The sequence below is a fragment of the Loxodonta africana genome, chromosome 23 (assembly GCF_030014295.1).
Source record: "Loxodonta africana isolate mLoxAfr1 chromosome 23, mLoxAfr1.hap2, whole genome shotgun sequence".
Taxonomy (NCBI): domain Eukaryota; kingdom Metazoa; phylum Chordata; class Mammalia; order Proboscidea; family Elephantidae; genus Loxodonta; species Loxodonta africana.
Window position 1 is genome coordinate 758,553 of NC_087364.1, and position 17,607 is coordinate 776,159.

General features: G+C 45.2%; 1 protein-coding gene across 3 annotated transcripts in view; it reads right to left on the minus strand.

Moving 5' to 3' along the window:
• MCF2L (MCF.2 cell line derived transforming sequence like) overlaps positions 1–17,607 on the minus strand; it is a 337,829-nt gene that overhangs the window by 306,716 nt on the left and 13,506 nt on the right. The gene's annotated exons all lie outside the window — the stretch shown is intronic.

Consider the following 17,607-nt stretch of genomic DNA (forward strand, 5'->3'; position numbering starts at 1 on the left):
ACGAGATTACAGTACAAGAAAGGTATTCAGGGAAGCTCCTGGAGACAACTGGGGGAGGCTAGGAGAGCCAACACCATAATTCAAAGGCGTCAATTCTTCTTTGGTCTTCCTTACTCATTGTCCAGCTTTCACGTGCATATGAGGCGATTGAAAATACCATGGCTTGGGTCAGGTGCATCTTAGTCCTAAAAGGGACACCTTCGCTTTTTAACATTTTAAAGAGGTCCTTTGCAGCAGATTTGCCAATGCAATACGTCATTTGATTTCTTGACTGCTGTTTCCATGGGCACTGATTGTGGATCCAAGTAAAATGAAATCCTTGACTATTTCAATCTTTTCTGTTTATCATGATGTTGCTTATTGGCCCAGCTGTGGGATTTTTGTTTTCTTTATGTTGAGGTGTAATCCATACTGAAGGCTGTGGTCTTTGATCTTCATCAGGAAGTGCTTCAAGTCCTCTTCACTTTCAGGAAGCAAGGTTGTGTTATCTGCATATTGCAGGTTGTTAAGGAGTCTTCCTACAATCCTGACGCCTCGTTCTTCCTCATATAGTCCAGCCTCTCAGGTTATTTGCTCAGTATACAGATTGAATAGGTGTGGTGAAAGGACACGCACAACTTTCCTGACTTTCAACCACACGATAAAGAATACACGGCCCATAATCTGAAGAAGACACAACATGCTGGACTTCCCCTCCCCTGCTCCACAGACAATGGCTCTCTTGGGAGCTGGAAGAGACCACCTCCTCCCTGTTGGCTAGTTGAGACTGTGGGTAGACATGGGAAACAGAGGCACAGAGGGACACAGGGAATCACAGATGGACACCAAGACTCTCAGCCATCTGATCATCGCCCATACCATCACTACCGCCATCTTCATTATCTGCCTCCAGAAGGGTTATACTTGCTCTGGCAAAGTGGGTAGGCAATAGAATGTGGAAACGAGTTCATAGAGGTCCAGTCAGGCCTTGCGGTAGACTCACCGTAGGTGCTCTCTCTCTCGTCCAGGCAGATAAGGAGTCAGGGCAAAGAGGTGCCAGGTTACTGTGCATGTGGTGGCCACAGCCCCAAGGAGTGGTGGCTACTTCTTCTGATGCGAAAATGAGAAAGCAGTCGATCGCAGCTTTCCGACCCCCACTTGCACCACCTCATTAGATGCTTTGGGCCCGGAACATTCCTCGATAACAGAGGCTGAGAACTGAGCCGTCTTTCTCTCTACCAGTTTTTCCTTCTTATCGGGGAAACTCCCTCCCTGTTCTGGGTACACAGAAAACTGGCTCTGCTCTGCTTATGCATTGCACCACATGGCATCTGGCCAACCCCACTTCTCTACCTGCTCCTGAGGGGAGGATACAGGTCTCTCATCTGCAGCTAGAGAGGGGTGTGGGAAGACCACCAGCCATGCTGCAAGGAGTGACCCGCTGGCCGTGAGGGACACCCACTATTGAAGCTAACCTTGCTGTCTCTTCTTTATGTGAGTGAAGCATTGCTCCAACCAGTGCCTGAGAGTAAGGCATGATCTTGTTAGCAACCCCGGGCTTGGCTCAACACCACCCACCCTATATCCAAGTTGCCAGGTCCTCTCATTCCTAAAGTAGAGAACTGTGGAAGATTTTCAAGCAGAGGAAAGACCAACCTGATTTGGGTTTTTATAAAACTAACTCTGGCCACAGTAGTGGATTAAAAGTGCAGAAAGGTTGAGGTAATGAGCAAATTTGATGTAGTTACAGTAATCCAAGCCTGACACGATGGCAGATGATACAGACGGTGAAGCAGGGATAGATCTCCAAGATCTTCAGAGAGATGAGTCAACAGACTCAGAGTGGCTGACTGAGTAAACGGGGTAAGCCAAGAATCAATAATATTTATAACCCCAAGATTTTAGAAACCTGGAGAATCCTGCTAAGGTATGCTCAAATGCTAACCTAAAATAAAACCTAATCATGCCCATTCTCAAAAGCCCTCTGTTAGACAGTGCCATGCTCATGAAGAGAATAAAGTACAGAACCTAGAAGGGAAGGGGTGCCATTTGGAGAGCACTGTCCTCACCCTGGTGGCGCAGTGGTTAAGTGTTTGGCTGCTAACCAAACGGTCAGCAGTTCAAATCCACCAGCCACTCCTTGGAAATTCTATGGGGCAGTTCTACTCTGTCCTATAGGGTTGCTGTGAGTCAGAATCAACTCAACAGCAATGGGTTTTTTGTTTTTGTTGTTTTGGTGGCTGTTCGTGAACATACCTGCATTGCTTTGCCCAAGGGTCCTCTGACCCTCGGGGCCTGCTCTGTCTTTAGGTGACAGGTGGAAGTACGGGGAAGTAACTCACCCCAGAAGGGATATCTGAGGCACAGTCTACACTGCCTCCCAGGCCTTCCAGCAGGATTGAGCTCCACTGGCCCTCAGCGGTGACCTGCTTGATAACGTGCCTTAGGGTTCCTCCCTTTCCCCAGCTCACTTTCTCACTTCCGTTTCCTGGATTCTTGTCCCAAATAAAATTGTTTGTGTTTGGAGCCTTCCCTCGAGTCTGTTTCTGAGCGAAACGCTCACAGCAGCTCTCAAGGCCTCCCCATCTTTTCCCCTTGACCCTTGTACAGCTTCCATGTGGTGAGTTATCCATCTGGCTCTTAGACACCTACTTTGAAATGTTCACAGGGTTCTCTGTCTTACAATACACTTTGGTATCTGATACAGTAAAACCTGCGAAAGCTGGAATCTATGTAAGGTGGAAACCTGTCAGAGAAGGAAAACACAAATATTTTCCCCTAATAGAGAGCGATAGAAAAGTGGTACCCCGTCAAAGGCTGAAAACTTGTGAGATCCGGAAAAACAAGGCAGTCCCGTCGAGTTCCAGCTCTCACAGGTTTCACTGTATGTATACAGCATCCCAGTTAAACCTGTAATTTAGCAGCCAGTACCCAAGTGTTTGTTGAATGAATAGGCCAGGGTTCTGGTACTTAAGTACTCTGATTGAGAAGATGGACAAGGAACCTCAGGAATCCAGCAAGCCCCTGAGGGCAGAGGCTCGCTAGATCTTGAGGTACTTGCTCAATAAATGTTGGTTAACGAAATAAAAGACACACATTTTTGTATCTAATTTCTCCTTATTGCTAGGAAGGGGATCACCAACATGTGTGTCATAACCACCTCCACGGGCCCCACCTGTGAGGAGTCAGACCACGACCATAGTCTTGGTAGAATCTGTAGAGCCTGACAAAGACATTTTTCTTCTCTTTATAAAATACTATAAAATTTCATCTCTTCCCCATTTTTAGAGTATTAGCCATTGAATCTGCGTTGGACACCGTGTTGCTGTCAGCTTTTTGTTTTGTTTTCTCTGACGCTAAATACAGCCTTCATTTCCTTGAGGTACCAGGAAGCCTAATTACTGATCACAGAACTTAATCACATTTAGGAAAAACTTCATCGGCGAACAATTTGGAAGAAAGTAAGAAGGAAGAAAAAGTTATTCCTTGTTGTCTGTGTCTAAGGCACCGGGTATTACAATGAGGAGAGAAAGAAGTCAAGGCCCTGTCCCCAAAATCTAACCCACGAGTTAGGCAATGAAAGACAGCATGTAAAACCTGCCACGTTGGTGACTGCAGCACTGCCAGAATTACAAGAAGGGAGGGCAAATGGGAAGCGAAGGTGAGCAGAGAAGGCTTTTTGAGAGCAGGCATCTGACTCGGGCCTTTTGGAGATCAGGTAGAATTTCAGAAGGGGAGATGGTGGAAGACAGGATCCCGGGAGAGAGACTGGCACACACGGATTGAAGCTAACATCACTGCCCTGCGTGGCTGGGAACTGCCCTAAGCAAGCGCAAGTGCGGAGGACCACGGCGGAAGGCCCCAGCAGTCACCCCAGCAGGCGGGCAGATGGCACGTTGCGGGAGACAGAGCAATCTGGGTCTGTTGCCCTGTGAGGCTTTTGCTGGAAGGGAGCAGCGAACAGATACTTGGCTGTGAGGTGGTCTGGACCCTGGCCGGGGTGAGGGTCAGGGGAGGACTGCGTGACCACATACAGGCACAACTGAACCAGACCTGTTCCATGGTCTTGCCATTTTGGATGTTCTTTCCAGCCATCGCTCTGCTCTATGAGTCAGGATCAACTCCATGGCACTGGGTTGGTTTTTTTTTTTTTGGTACGGAGGAGTCCCTGGGTGGTGCAAATGGTTAACATGCTTGGCTGCTGATGGAAAGGTTGGAGGTTCGAGTCCACCCAGAAGCGCCTTGGAAGAAAAACATGGCGGGCTACCTCTGAAAAATCAGCCATTGGAAATCCTGCAGAGCACAGTTCTACTCTGACACACATGGGGTCGCCATGAGTCGGAGCTGACTCCACGGCAACCAGTTTTGGCATGGAGAAACAAAGCTTGGGCTTAACAAAGGCCTCCGCTTCTTCTGTGCCACCTCATGGATGGCTAGATAAAAAACCGTTTTGAGTTAATAAATAAACCCAGTCAATATTTGTTGCACTTGCTAATGCTGAGGACGGTACAGGGCACTTCAGGATATACAAGGACAAGTAAGACAGCTCCTATCCCTCTTATGGCCCAGGGTCAAAGCAGCGGGCCTGCGCCATCCGACACGTTCACCATAGCTTTCCATAGCCTTCCCCAAGGTGCCACCAGCAACGGTTCAGATAAATCCTCCTCAGGATTATTGTTTTCCCCTGACAACTGTTGGATAACCTAACACCGTGCAAATATCCATGAGCTCATGCCAGCAAGATAACAGGGAGTATGGAATTTCCTGTGAAAATAACACCTGCTGTAAGAAACCAGCTTGATGAGGAATATTCTCCCCTGAATAAGGTGTCAACAACAAAACAAGAAAACTGAGCTTCCTTGGTGTTTATTGGTTTTTCCATCTAATTTCCTTCTTTAAGAAACATTTATGCTGACAAAGATGAGTTTTCCCAATAGGGAAAAACAAGAGGAAATCAAATTACAAATGGATGATAAAATATACTTACAGATCAGTGCCTGTCTTAAATCTTTTATCCAAATATACACTTTATGTTATTTGTGTTTACAAAATTGCTGTCACAGTATACTGCATTTTTTAACTGGCTATTTCACTTATTATCAAAAAAAAAAAAATTTTTTTTTTTTATTTCACTTATTATAGCATAAAATGTCACGTAGGAGAATCACCAATTTAACAATGAAATAATTTGACCAAATTTAATTTTGCTTTTTTCCAAATTTTCACCATTGTAAGTAATAGCTGTGGTGGACATTTTTGTTATAAATCTGTGACTTTTTTTTTTAATTTCCTTAGTTTAAATTTCTGGAAATGGAGATTGCTATTTGAAAACTAAAAACATCTGAAGATTTTTACCCATGCCATCAAATTGCTCTCCAGCAGATCTATAAGGATTTGCAATCTTAACAGCAGTGGGTTTTAAATTTTTGCCCATAAAAATGGAAGAGAAAAAGATCTCATTGTTAAGTTTACATTTCTTATTTACATTTATTTATAACACTGGTAAAGTTAAACACTTCCCTAACCTTATCCTGAGTGTGGTGTATTATCTCTGCAAGCTTTACACTTAGCTTTCTATCAAGTTGTCCATCTTCGTTCCGCTTGTAAAGAGGCACAGATATCTAAGGATGTACCTTTTATCTTGTTCCAATTTTTTTTCTAGTTTGTCCTTGCCTTGTAAATCTTCATAGTGTTTTCTGGTGTGCAGTTTAACGTTCAGGTGGGAAAATTTCTGCTTTTCTCATTTTTTTCTCCAGCTCCTCTAATGGAATGCTTTCTCTTCACTAACAGAATTATTTCCAAGCCATCTGAGCACTATTTACTATTCAATTCAGCAAATACAGAGATCAACTGTCCTATGTGTTAATGCAGCAATTCCCAAATGTTTTCATGATATGCACCCAAAAGTGAAAATATTTGCACAGAACACCGGGGTAATGGTCAGGGCTGTCCCAAGCCCCTGCAGAAGGCCGAGGGGGTCAGTGCTCTGCTCGGCTTTGGCCCAGGCTGGGTACACCAGCAGTGAAGCCACGCTTTCCTGGACACAAAGGTAAAAAGAGATACTGCCCTGCTCTGAAGCTGCTTAATGTCCTCTAGAGAGAGGCAGGAACACAGCTTGCAAAAGATGAAAACCAGTAAGAGCTAGGTCAGAACTGCACGTAAAAGGACTAGAAAACCACTGAGAAGAGAGCTACGAAGAGCCCGGGTCACATAAGGATTGCTTCATGAAAAAGGCCATGTTTTTGCCTGTCCATGACAGATGGGCAGGATTTTCACCAAGAAGTGGGGCAAGACAAGAGTGTCAAAAACCTAAATGCTCAGAGGAACACCAAAAATGAGCATAGCAGAATATATGTACTGTGAACAGACAGGATTGGAATCCGGCAGTGTCTAAACCAAACCATCCAGGAAGGTGCTCTGGAAGCCGGGGCGGTGGAAGTGGGTTATAGAGGTTGCCGTTACGTTAATTTCTCAGGGGACGCCTCAGAATGCCTGCAGGGTTCCAGGCGCTAAAGAAAGAGTCACTAAGGCCGGGCCACACATTCTCCTCCAGGCAGACCCTGGGCTTCCTGCTCCAATACCCAAGGCCAGATGGTCTCTGCTAAGCTGCTTGCTAGGCGACTGGTTGACCTGATGGTGACTTCAGGACAACAGTTCCTTCAAGGTTCAAAAGGACACCTAATGGCAGATGGCCTGGGTGGGTCACTCAGGATTCTAGGATTCTAGGAGAATCAAAGAGATTTTGTCAAGACGGAGGAAGAGAATTTCTCTGCAGTGGGAACAGCTCAAACAAAGCAAGACCCAGCTATGCAGGTCATCCAACTGAAGGCAGCTGAGAGAACCACCGATAAACATGTAAATAATATTTGTGTTTGGTATTTTGGTAGTGAAATGAAATCATGTTCTCCACTGATTACATAATATTAAACACACTTTCTTCAGAGGAAAGTTTGACGGTTCTTAAATATCACTTCAGTAATACAGCATATATTACAAAGCACACAGTTAAACAGAAACACCACCAAGTTTCTGATGAAACACTTGTGCTACCAGGAGTCCCCTCTGAAGGGGGGCAGCTGCCAGAGAGACTAGGGTGGGGCACTCATGAGATCAGCTGGTCGTGGGTCTTCCCTTCCAGGCATCTTCAGTACACGTCAGAAATGTTTCCCCAGCAGCTCAAGGTCATCATTCCTGGTTTTAGGTAATACGTCACCTTCATTTTCAATTAAAAGATGAAAAACACCCAAGTCAATTCTACTTGAAATAATCAGTCCAGGAGATCTTGGGTCATAGGAGGCTCAAGGGGCCTGAGGAGTTCCCTGAGAACGTCTAAGGCCTGCAGGGGAAGCCAGCCGGGGTTTCCATGCAGACTAAGCCTGAGCCTCCTCTCTCATGAAAACACAAAAATCAAACCAGTTGCTGCCGCAGAGATGGTTCAGACTCACAACGACCCCGTGTTGTCAGGGTGAACCGCGCCCATGGGGTTTTCAGTGGCTGTGGCCTTTTGTAAGCAGATCACCAGGCCTTTCTTCCGAGGTGGATCTGGGTGGGTTCTAATTGCCAGCCGGTAAACACTTAGGGCTTCCTTTTGTGAACCTGGAGGTTTACCTAAAGGGGTCACAGTGCCTATGCCCACAGGAAGCCCGGTGCTGTCCTTTTAAGGGCATTCTTACCCAACTGGCAGCTGAAATCAGAATACTAACCGTGCTTCTAATGTTAATTAGTAACACACCAGCTTTCCTCCAAATGTTTGTAAATTCATGTGCAGTGAACACGTTTTCCAAAAATAACAAAAACAAAACAAAACTGGAGCTCTTGCTAGCCTTCTGAATAATATCAAAAGTCCAAGTAAAGGAGATGTGGAGGTATCAGGAAAGGTTAAAAATGAGAAGTTAATCACTTATAACAACACTGCAGGCTCCATTTCCTTCTGTTCAAATGATATTTTCATCTTGTGAAAATGCCCCAGTTGGGACCCGTAGAACTATAAAGATAGGCCTGAAAAGATGCTTGGTGGCCTGTTTTCTCAATGTCACACCTTTTTTTCTTTAATGTAGCTGGCTGGTGGAAGCACCTCTTCTCATTTTTACAACATTAGATGGTACACAAGGAAAAAAGCAACGGATCTCCCAAAACAATTAAACGAGCTTTGGAACACAAAGTACCAGGAAACTACAAGTCCAATGTCTAACTGATTATTAAAGAACATCTTCCCAACGAAACCAGCCAATTGTTATTGTACAATGACCAGCGCTGCGCATGCTGAACAGATGGGAGCCTGGCTAGACACCATCTCCATCTAAAGTCAGCCATGAGATTCGTGAGCGCTCAACTCCCTGAGAAGGATGCAGTCACAGCATTCAATCCTTTCCTGTTAATTTTTATTACAATCCACACAGAAACACCGGTGATAATCAAAAAGGCGATTTCCTTTCACGTACCAGCTTCCTGTGGTCATTTTCACCTCTCCTAAAATACAACTTCAGCTCAAGTTCATTGTTGCTGAAAACCCCTGTGTGAGTATTTCCTCAAAACGTAAATGACATTGGCACATCATTTTCTAAGGCTGGGCCCAAGCCCCTCTTGCTCCCTGGGTTTTTTCTGACCCTCACCCAGCTCCCCAGACCCCTAGGTATCCCTTAGAGTCTTATATCATAAGAGCACAGGCATTCAGATGTAAACGCTGCAACTAAGACAGAGGGAAAGCTTTTTTTAAAAAAGCTTGAACTCACCTGACTAAGCTGTACTGTGTACATGTGTTGGTTCTGTAAACTCTTCAGGACAAGGGCCTCCATCTGTATTCCTAAAGGGAGCTCAAGGCCCACTCGGCAACGCTCAGCAAAGCGTCTCACCCACCATCCCCTCAGGCCCACTCACATGGGCTGTCTTCCCCAGGAGACTCGCTCCCACCCCTCTACTCACATCCTCACATCCCATTCTCACAAAGTTGCTTACCCTCCTACCCAGGAGCCCTGGGTGGTGCGACAATTAACTCACTCCACAGCTAACCAAAAGGTTGATGGTTCAAAAAATCAGCCAGGGAAAACCCTACGGGGCACGGTTCTACTCTGACACACATGGAATCAACTCTACAGCAACCAGCAACCCCCAAACCCCACCCCAGAAATCGGGAGCATTCTGGAAGTAAGACCCAGGCTACCTAAAGTGCCTGGATTTCACAGCCGCTGACAGCCAGTGCAGGCAACGCACAGTGGCAGTGGCTGGGTCTCCACTCGGGGACTTAGATGCTCACCACACGCTCTGTGGTGGCGTGGAGGGTGGGATGTGTGTGTGTCTGTGTGTGCATATGAGTGTATGTGTGTATGTGTCTGTGTGTGCATATGTGCGCATGTGTGTGTCTGTGTGTGCATATGTGTGTATCCGTGTGTATGTGTATCTGTGTGTGCATGAGTGTATGTGTGTGTCTGTGTATGTGTGTTCTGTGTGTATGTGTATGTGTGCGTGCATGTGAGTGTACATGTGTATGTGTGTGTACATGTGTCTGTGTGTCTGTGTGTGCATATGTGTCTGTATGTGTGTGTATGTGTGTGTATGTGTATTTGTGTGTCTGTCATGACAAGGGTGTGCACAGGGGCAGCGATCTCCCAGGCTGGGTCAGCATGGGCTCAGGCGCATTCGCTGAGCGGAGAAGGGGTCTCAGCAGAGGCAGCCGCACTTGCAGGCACAGAGGTGAGCACTCCGTGCAATTAGGGCACTGAGGGGCTCAGGATGGCTGCAGTGCAGACAGTGAGGTTCGTGGTAAGACACAGGCTGAGAAGGGGTCAGGAGCAAGTCGCAGAGGCACGGTGTGTGTGTGTGTAGATATCTGTGTGTATCTGTGTATATGTGTGTGTAGATATCTGTGTGTGTATATGTATGTGTAGATATCTGTGCGTATGTGTGTAGGTACCTGTGTGTATGTGTGTAGATATGCGTGTGTATATGTGTATATGTGTGTAGATACATATACGCATGTGTGTATGTGTGTGTGTATGTGTTTGTGTAGATATGTGTAGATATTTGTGTGCATGTGTATATGTGTGTAGATATCTGTGTGTATGTGTGTATACGTGTGTAGGTATCTGTGTCTATGTGTGTATATGTGGGTGTAGATATGTGTGTACGTATGTACATGTGTGTGCAGTGAGGTACACGGTAAGACATAAGGCTGGAGAAGGGAGCAGGAGCACGTCACGGAGGTGAAGGGAGCTACTGACAGAGCTGTAGCAACTGTGTGTCCTGGGGAGATGTCAGGATGATGGGAGTGGGGGAGAAAGACAAAGCTCTCCACAAGTCAGGAAGAGCTTGATCAGAGCACGGAGGCAAAGAAGCACCCGGGTGTGTTTGGGGAACGTTAAAAAGTGCAGGGAGACCAGACATCCCAGGGCTTTTAAGGCAAGACACCACATGAGGAAACCCTGATTGGCAGTAAGAGGTTCAGAGCCTTTTGGGTTTTATTCTGTAAGCAACATGGACCCACTGAAATTTTTAAGCAGAAGAGGCATCCAATGGGATTTTCATTTTAGGAAGACAATTCTGATCATGGTGAAGATGGATTGAAGGTGAGGAGACCCCAGGTTAGTGGACAATGCAGCTAAGGGGTTGTTCCAAAGTCCAGATGAGAACTGACAGAGGTCCGAAAGGGGGCACACCCCGGCAAAGAAACGTGTTCCCGAGACCACAGTGAGGTGATTTTAGCGACGACCTTTTCCTTTTCACCTTCAGACCCAGCCAGAGTCCTGTGAAGATGCATTTCCACCAAATCAACAAAGGGCTTTTGTTGTTTGGTGCCGTCGAGTCAATTCCAACTCATGATGACCCCGTGGGACGGAACAGAACTGCCCCATAGGGCTTGCTTGGCTGTAATCTTTATGGGAGCAGATCGGCAGGTCTTTCTCCTACGGAGCCACTGGGTGGGTTCAAACCACCAACCTTTTGATTAGCAGCCAAGTGCTTAACCACTGTGCCACTAGGGCTCCTTATTTACAAAAGGCTACACACCCCAAAAGGAGCCCTGGTGGCGCAGCGGTTAAACACTCAGCTGCTAAACAAAGGGCCGGTGGTTCAAACCCACCAGCCACTCCTCAGGAGAAAGACATGGCAGTTTGCTTCTGTAGAGATCTACAGCCTTGGAAGCCCTATGGGGCCATTCTACTCTGTCCTATAAGGTCACTACGGGTCGGAATCAACTTGCTGACAATGGGTATGGGTGTTTGGACAAGCTCTGAAATAAAGGGAGCCCAGGCAAGGTCACAGATAGGAAACCTCCCAAGGTCACAGACAGGAAACCTGCCTCAGGCAGTGTGTTCAATGAGGTTGAGGCCTGCCCATATCTGATCCTGAAACAGTTAACTGCAGAGGTGGCTGAAACAACTTGGTAAAATATATTGTTATGGTAGTATGCTGAAATGAAGAAGGTTGAAGAAAAGCCAAAAGTAAACAGAAGGGTTATAGACTGCACCAAACGAGCTGGAAAGTAAGCTTATCAGTGTTTATCCAGCACTTCCAAGCCACCAAGTGACCTTCGTGAAGACAAGTATCTATTGACTCAGAATTCTGAAGTTGAACTGGATGGCTGTTAGTCCTTTCTAACATTTAGTCTACTCACTGAAACAAGAGAGCAAAGATGGTCTGGGGCAAGCGGGCATAAATTCGTATATTGGTTTTAAAACCAATATTGATTTTTTTTAATTCTTTTTTTTTTTTTTAATTAAGTTCTGATACAAACAGGTTTCATTAGCCCCAAGGATCTTTAAAATAGTAGGACACTAAAAGCTGGGACAGAAAACTGCAAAAGAACTACAGGTAATTGTGAAGAAAAGAAGTGGCTGGAGGAAAGCAAGGCCTCCCCTCAGGTGGGAAAAGGTCACCGTGGTGGTCCTCAGGCCCATCTCATAACTGCAGGCCATTCTATCTTTCTGTTGAGAATTTTTAAGTAGAGAACTTATACTATTAAAGTAAGAGTCCAAGGTTTGAAGAAAGCTGCCTTCCAAGTCTCCAGGACTCATGGGACAATCTGAGATGGTCCACAAATTAGGAGATTAAGAGTAAATTAGATGATGACATTATTTTTTTTTTTAATTCTACTTTAGATGAAGGTTTACAGAACAAACTAGTCTCTCTTTAAACAATTAGTACACATATTGTTTTATGACATAAGTTAACAACTCCACGACATGTCAACAGTCTTCCCTTCTCCACCTTGGGTTCCCCATTACCAGCTTTCCTGTCCCCTCCTGCCTTCTAGTCCTTGCCCCTGGGTTGGTATGCCCCTTTAGTCTCATTTTGTTTTATGGGCCTGTCTAGTCTTTGGCTGAAGGGTTAACCTCAGAAGTGGCTTCATTACTGAGCTAAAAGGGTGTTCAGGGGCCATACTCTCAGGGTTTCTCCAGTCCCTATTAGACCAGTAAGTTTGGTCTTTTTTGAAAGTTAGAATTTTGTTCTACATTTCTCTCCAGCTCTGTCTGGGACCCTCTATTGTGATCCCTGTCAGAGCAGTTGGTGGTGGTAGCCGGGCACCATCTAGTTGTACTGGACTCAGTCTGGTGGAGGCCATGGTAGATGTGGTCCTTTGTCCTTTGGACTAATCTGTCCCTTGTAAGATAATGATATTATTAACAGCTAACTTATTGGGTCCCTAGCGGTTAAGTGCTACGGCTGCTAACCAAAAGGTCAGCAGTTCAAATCTGCCAGGCATTCCTTGGAAACTCTACAGGGCAGTTCTACTCTGACCTATGGGGTCGCTATGAGTCAGAATCAACGCGACGGCAGTGGGTTTGGTTTTTTTGGTTTAGGTAGCATAGCGGTTTCCGCTCAACTGCTAACCTAAAGGTTGTCAGTTCAAACTCACCTAGTGACACCGCAGAAGGAAGGCCTGGCAATCTTTCCATAAAGATTACAGCAAAGGAAATACTATGTAACACTTCTACTCAATAACACACGGGGTCACTATGAGTCAGAATTGACTGGACTGCAACAGGTAAGACATATTGAGTGATTGTTCTGAGCCAGCTACTCTCCTAAGCACTTGACACATATAAAGTCCTCACAGCAGTCCTATTTGAATGACACCACCGTCATCCATGTCTCAGAGATACAGAGAGGTGTAATAACTTGCCCCAACTCCCATGGCTGGTAAGTGACAAGGCCAGAATTGGAGCCCAGGCATTCTGGCCCTAGAATCTTGTGTTTTTAATCACCACTATAGTGGAGTCTTCAGCCTGGGGGAGAAGTAGTCAAATTAAGAAATGATTCAGAACAACCAGGTTAGTAATAAAGGTTCTCAAACTTAGAAAGTAGGTGAGGCTAAATCAGTACTCCTCAAACCTGATTCACATCAGACCCACCCAGGGAACTTACAGCACACCAATGCCAGTGCTCCGAGTAGGTCCAGGTGTTAACTTGCAGCAAGGCTGAGCACTCTACGACTAGACGATCTTCCAGCTTTAAAGGTTAATGATATAATAGACCACAATTCCCACAGCCTCCACCAGACTGAGTCCAGCACAACTAGAAGGTGCCTGGGTACCACCACTGACTGCTCTGACAGGGATCACAAGAGAGGGTCCTGGACAGAGCTGGAGAAAAATGTAGAACAAACTTCTAACTCACAAAAAAACCAGACTTACTGATCTGACAGAGACTGGAGAAACGTCAAGAGTACGGCCCCCAGACACCCTTTTAACTTAGTACTGAACTCACTCCTGAGGTTCACTCTTCATCCAAATGGTAGACAGGCACGTAAAACAAAATAAGATTAAATAGGAACCCCAGCCCAGGGTCAAGGGTGGGACAGCAGAAGGGGACAGGAAATCTGGTAATGGGAACCCAAGGTTGGGAAGGGGAGAGTGTTGACATGTCGAGGGGCTGGCAACCAATGTACCAATGTCACAAAACAATATGTGTATTGTTTAGTGTGAAAGCAATTTGCTCTGTAAACCACCTAAAGTACAATAAAAAAAAAAAAAAGAACTTAAAAAAAGTTAATGATAAATAGGTATTTGCCTTCCTTTATATATTCCTTTCAGCTACTTGCTACCTTTTTAAGCTCCCATTTTGTAGGGCAGGGTAACAATAGGCAGTACTGTAACTGAGTCATGCACAGAATTTTCTCAACAACCCTCTCCTCTTCTTGCTGTCGTATTGAAGTAACTGTCTTATTATTCATTTGGTTTCTCAAAGAAACATCAGGGAACTGAGAAGAGTGAACTGCACAATGGAAAAGAATATTTGGCCACTGAAAAGACCTAGCACTTCCCGTAATGGAGAAGCAAACTTCAGAGTTTTACACTTCAGCCTCTTGTTCACCAGGGCCCAGCAGTCACTTGGAGAGAACTGTCTTAGTTATCTAGTGCTGCTATAGCAGAAATACCACAAGTGAATGGCTTCAACAAAGAGAAATTCTCTCACAGTCTAGGAGGCTAGGAGCCCAAATTCGGGGAGCCAGCTCCAGGGAAAGACCTTCTCTCTCTGTTGGCTCTGGGGGAAGAGCCTTGTCATCAATATTCCCCTGATCCAGGAGCTTCTCAGTGCAGGGACCCTGGGTCCAAAGGACACACTCTGCTCCTGGCTCTTCTTGCTTGGTGGTAATTAGGTCCTTCTCCTCTCTACTTGATTCTTTTATATCTCAAAAGAGATTGACTCAAGATACAACCTAATCCTGTAGATTGAGTCCTATCTCATTAACATAACTGCCTCTAATCCTGCTTCATTAACATCACAGAGGCAGGATTTACAAGACTAATCATCACAGCAGATCACAAAATGGTGGACAACCACACAATACTGGGAATCATGGCCTAGCCAAGTTAACACACATTTTGGGGGGACACAATTTAGTCCATAACAGGAACTGACAACAAATCAAAACATCAAAAAAATATAAACATACAAAACTAAAAAACAGACTCTCGTTGGGGTGACTACGTCAAAGCGCAATTACCCACTCAGCCAAGTTCAAATAACCAACCCCATCTTTACACAAGGAAGAGCCTTTAAGCTAAGTAGCGGCTCTGAGCCTGGAAGGAATTTATAAGAGACTTGACAGTCACCAATTTCAATATTTATCAACAAAAACACACAGATGCTGAGTCCCAAAATAACCCAAACCAAACCTATTGCCGTTGAGTCAGCTCTGACTCATAGCAACCCTATAAGTCCAAAGAAGAGTGCAATTATATCTCTTCCCAAAACACACACAACAGGACGGAAATACGGATGCAGCACGTGAGATCTAAACTGGGCTGCAGCACCTGAGGACTTTTACATATAAATTCTTAGAATTATGCCTCTACCCAACTGGTCCTAACAGTCCACGCCAATTTTCTTGATGGCTAGCTTAGATCACAGGAAAAAAAAAAAAAAAAGCTCCAAATTTAGAACTTCAAGAAATAATTATCTATACATTCAATAAAATCTTATTCAGCATAAAGAAAAATACAGTTCTAATACCCGCTATGACACAGGTGAACCTTAAAAACATGCTGCATGAAACGAAATGCCAGATGCAAAATGGCAAACACTGTATGATCCCACTCACAGGAAACACAGAGCCCTGGTGCTGCAGTTCAAGCATTCGGCTGCTAGGCCGCTCCTTGGAAACCCTAGGGTGCAGTTCTACTCAGTCCTGTAGGGTTGTAGGAGTCAGAATCGACTCGATGGCAATGGGTGTGTGTGATGCCGACACGGATTGAATTGTGTTCCCCCAAAATATGTGTCATGTGTCAACTGGGTTAGGCTATGATTCCCAGTATTGTGTGGTTACCCATCATTTTGTGATTGTAATTTTTATGTTAATGAGAATTAGGTGGGATGGTAACACCCTTACAAAGGTCCCAACACTGATGCAACGTAAAGGGAGATTCCCGGGGGTGTGGTCTGCACTAGTTTTTATCTTACAAGAGATAAAAGGAAAGGGAAGCAAGCAGAGAGTTGGGGATCTCATACCACCAAGAAAGCAGTGCCAGGAGCACAGCACATTCTTTGGACCCAAGGTTCCTACACAGAAGCTCCTAGTCCAGGGAAGATTGATGACAAGGACCTCCCTCCAGAGTCAACAGAGAGAGAAGGCATTTCCCTGGAGCTGACACCTGGAATCTGTACTTGCAGCCTACCAGACTGTGAGCGAATACCATCCGCTTGTGGTATTTCTGTTACAGCAGCACTGGATGACTGAGACAGGTGTATATGAAATATCCAGAATAGGCCAACGCATAAAACCAAAACCCAACGCCCTGCCATCGAGTCGATTCCAACTCAAAGCAACACTACAGGATAAAGTAGAACTGCTCCATAGGGCTTCCTAGGAGCAGCTGGCGGATTCGAACTGGTGACATTTTTGGTAAGCAGCCAATCTCTTAACCACTGTGCCACCAGGCTCTGATGCGTTCAGACAAAAACGTATCGGTGGTTACCAGGGACTGGGGGGAGAGCAGTGTGGAGTTATTGCTTACCAGGTGCTAAGTTTCTGTTTGGGGTGATAGAAAAGTTTTGGCAACAGAGAGTGGTAATGATTCCATAACACCATGAATGTAATTAATGTCACTGAATTATACACTTAAAATGGTTAAAATGGCAAATTTAATGTTATATATAGCTTACCACAAAATTAAAAAAAATGTTTTATAAGAAAGAATTATCAAAAGCCTTTCTCAGGTGTGCCTCTAACTTTTTTGCTTTGAAAGATTGCCTCGGTTCCTGTTGGAGCCCTAATGGGGGTATTTAGCAGTCCCAGATCAGCCCTCTACAGTCAAATACACCTTTATTGGGATGTCCTGGGTGACACGAATGCTTAAGCGCTCGACTACTAGCCAAAATGTTGGCTGTTCAAACCCACTCAGTCACCTCAAAGACAGGCCTGGTGATCTGCTTCCGAAAGGTCACAGCCTTGAAAACCCTATGGAGCAGCTGTACTCTGCACACGTGGGTCACCGCGAGCTGGAATCGACTTCACAGCAACTAACAACAACATGGAGTGGTTACGAGCACTCGCTGGCTTTGTGTAGTGAACGCTCTACCTTTGGGCTCAGTTTAGGAAGGAGCAGCAATAAATAATTTAACACAGACAAAAATAATAACGGGGGTGGGGAGGCTGGGGGCAGCAACTTCCTTCCATTAAGCGATACAAGGAGAGCTTTCGGTTTGCCTGAGAGACAGAGGGAAAAACACCACACTGACCTGGATTAAGAGGTCAGGCTGAGCTTTTGAAACTGACTCTTGTCCCCGGGAACCTGAGGTCCTCACCACCCTTGTGATCTGCTAATCCTGTCGTTTCAGGCAGGGGCCTCTGAGTCCCTAACCGGCAAGAGCTTCACCACCATCTTAATATGACAACACATCAAATCTAAATAACAGCTCTTTTGTTTTTAAAAAGTAAAGCAAAGCCTGCTCATAGTTCTCCCTAAAGAGTACTGTGCTTTATTCAAAATCCCCCAAAAAACATTTCTCATTGTTTCTAACTCCAGCCAACCTTATGTTAAATTATTCACTTAAATAACCAACACGAAGCCAAATGACCATGTAATACATTGAGACAAATTGTCTCAACTTAGAGCCTGCACTAAATCAGTTACCACTCCAGAATGCTACCTGGGAGACCATATATTAAAAGAGATTATTCTCCGAGATCTA